Source organism: Aquarana catesbeiana, linkage group LG05 (genome assembly GCF_042186555.1).
Source record: "Aquarana catesbeiana isolate 2022-GZ linkage group LG05, ASM4218655v1, whole genome shotgun sequence".
Taxonomy (NCBI): domain Eukaryota; kingdom Metazoa; phylum Chordata; class Amphibia; order Anura; family Ranidae; genus Aquarana; species Aquarana catesbeiana.
This window is the reverse complement of record NC_133328.1, coordinates 282,060,301-282,063,725: the sequence shown is the minus strand read 5'-3', so window position 1 is coordinate 282,063,725 and position 3,425 is coordinate 282,060,301. Positions and strand designations below refer to the sequence as shown.

Sequence of the window (3,425 nt, the reverse complement as noted above, 5' to 3'; positions counted from 1 at the left end):
AACTCTTTACCACACCCTAGAGACCCTAGCCAGCCTCTCACAACCTTTGGGGACTGCTGTTCAGACACTGGCGCTCTGCCACATATACTCTCACTCGCATACAAACTGTTGATCACACCCCCAGAAGATTTTCAACCCCCAGGTTTGATTGGGTGGGAACGGGAGTTAGATTGTCACTTCAACTCAAAGTCTACACATCCTTCAAATCGTACACAAATCTTCGATCTGTACAAAAGCACAGGAGACCAATTTTAAAATCCTGTCGCGTTGGTATAGAACCCCGGCACAACTACATAAATACTTCCCCTTTTTCTCCGACCTCTGCTGGCGATGTCAGAGTGAGCAAGGAACTGTCCTACACATCTTTTGGTCGTGCCCTAAACTGACAGACTTCTGGGAAAAAGTACGTCAAATCACACAAAAGTTTGCAGAACGCCCAGTCCTGGACGACCCAGCCTTCTTCCTCCTACATGCTTCAGTGACCTCGGCAAAAGTATATAAAAAATCCGTGATCTGCCACCTCCTTGACGCTGCCAATGCTTGCATTCCCATCCTTTGGAAGTCACCTCATCCACCGACCATTGACCTATGGCTTAGGAAAGTCATGGACATAAACAAAATGGAAGGGGATGGTGGCGCTCCCTAGCTTACGTGAAAGTGCCAGTTAATGGTGTATACTTAACACAAATGTAGTGTAATACAGGCTATTATTAAATATAGTGGTCAGTAAGCTCCAAATCCGTGAACAATACTTGTTACTATTAATCACTTAAACAAGGTGATCCACTATACAAATTGTGAACATTTAACGATATTCGAATCCACCCGTTCTGGTAAGAGTATTTCACCTATTTCTACCTCACGATTTCCATGTTGATGAATCACACATTAGAAGATTTTCCATTCGTACGGGATTCTATATCATATTGCACTGTGGGACTTTATCACTTATGTTGCTCACATTCATGTCACAGTGGATAATATTCATGAGTCATTGAATTTTACCCACTTATATTTATTTTGGTTTTGTTCTTTCTATGCCACAGTGGACACTACCCACTGGCCACTGAATTTTATTTACATATACACATTAGAAGATTTTCCATTCATACTGGATTCCATATCATATTGCACTGTCGGACTTTGCCACTTATGTTGCTCATATTCACGTCACAGTGGATAATATCCATGAGTCAATAAATTTTACTCACTTGTATTTATTTTGGTTTTGTTTTTTCTATGTCACAGTGGACACTACCCACTGGCCACCGAATTTTATTTATATATACACATTTTGGGTTTTGTTTTGTCTTAGCGCTACATTTTTTACTTTAGACTCATCATTGTTCCTCTCCACAGAGATCTTTAGTAAAAGGCAAAACATTTATTCAATCTGAAGAGAAACCAGAGTATTGTAATAATTCTTTTAATTAATGTTGCATTTTCACAGTGTGTATATATATATATATATGTTGCTTAACAAGTGTGCATGGTTTTAGAAGCATAAGGCATTTGTCATTTCCAGACTGATAACATTTTTTCACATATACTAAGTTGGAATTTTGGAAAGTATATTTGTTTGCGTACTAATAACAGTGATAAAGAATTGTGAAGTAAATTTAGATGTAAAATTTAGAATTATATATTAATATCTATAGTCTCTATGTGTTTAGAAAATATATGTTTTGTGGCATTTTTAGTATAAATTAAAAGTTTTTATTGTGTTATTCACTTGTGCAGATCTAAAATGGAAAAACAAACTTGGCTATCTGAGATGCAAAAATCAAGCTAGTCCTGGCAGATTAAAGGATTAATTGTTTAAAACTGGCCACTTTACTCATAAGTTTTCAAATCACAAGATTGCTAACAAAGAGTGACAATATATGATATCTAACAATTCAAATGAAAAAAGCAATAAAGTTATTTTTAATGTATATATATATATATATTTATTAACCAATGTATCCAATGCAAGTATATACAGGTTATTATTTGTATTTATTTATTAATGTGCTTTTTTTGTTCTTTTTAAAAAAAAAATAAAAGTATGATCAATTTAATTAACAGGCAGAAAAGCACTGTTCTACAAAGATATTGCCACATTAAAACTCATGTTTATATTTATATGTATGGATTAGATGCAGCTGCTTCTTTTCTGTCTATTTTTTTTAAAAGCTAAATTCAACTATAATTGTAAAACTACAATATATTTAACATTTTATATGACAATGCATAACTACTTTTTAGAGAAATTACCAATTTTAATGCTTCTGGAATACACATAAAAATGTAGCACATGGTAACGATTTTGCAAATACTTTTTCTGTTCCAAAATCAATGGTATTGATTGGCATTAAAGCAGCAAGCTAAAAACAATGAAGTGGTTTCTAATTTTCAGGCTCCTAGTGGACTTGGATCTATCTCTTCCTCTTCCTAGTTAAGGGTATCATTAAATGGTAAAAGCAAACAGCATATTGAGAGGCTAAGTGTTTTATTAATTCATCATCAGAATTATCTTAGTGCATTAATATTAATAGTTTTAAATTGGATTCCATTTAGGAAGTGAAATAAATATGCTGTCAGTAAAAGCCGTTATAGCCGATTAATCCTTCAAAGTGGCACTTATGCAGGAGATACCAAAATAGATTTGATAGGACTTCTTAACTTTCTTAGGAATACGGGCACCTTCTAGATAGAGTTTCATGTTCCATAAAAGATTGCTTAACCTCTGTTATTTAAAGATTATTTCCCTGCTTGAATGTATAGTACATATATTGCACTCTGCTGAATTAGAAATTGAGAGGACTATGTGTTCTCTTCAGTTTATTAATCAATGTAATATTTTTTTTATCTATTTATATATCTATCTTTCGATCCTTCTATCTATCTATCTTTTGATCCTTCTATCTATCTATCTATCTATCTATCTATCTATCTATCTATCTATCTATCTATCTATCTATCTATCTATCTATCTATCTATCTATCTATCTATCTATCTATCTATCTATCTACACTGTGTGCACAATTATTAGGCAAGTGAGTATTTTGACCAGATCATAAATTTAATGCATATTGTCCAACTCCAAGCTGTATAAACGTGAATGCTTATTGGATTTAAGTATATCAGGTGATGAGTATTTGTGACGGAGGGTGTGGCGATGAAGGAGATGAACACCCTATATCAAGGTGTGCACAATTATTTATTTTTTTTTTTTTTAAAGTTTAAAATAAAGTTTATTGAAAAGAATCAAGAAAATACATCGAGCAGGAAAAAAAATAAGAGCAAAACGCTCAACATGTACATAGTATAATAATAGTACAGCAATTACAAAGAGTGATTACAGCCAATCTTCATGTACCCTTTTCTTAAGAGTAAAAAGGAAAAAACAATAATAAAATTCAAAATAAAGTAACCAGTCGCT

General features: G+C 33.2%; 1 non-coding gene across 1 annotated transcript; it reads right to left on the bottom strand.

Moving 5' to 3' along the window:
- Nucleotides 1-1,297: 1,297 nt before the first annotated feature.
- Nucleotides 1,298-1,413, bottom strand: LOC141146510 (U5 spliceosomal RNA). The gene has a single exon (XR_012244908.1). It is a non-coding gene; the product is annotated as a U5 spliceosomal RNA (small nuclear RNA).
- Nucleotides 1,414-3,425: the final 2,012 nt, after the last annotated feature.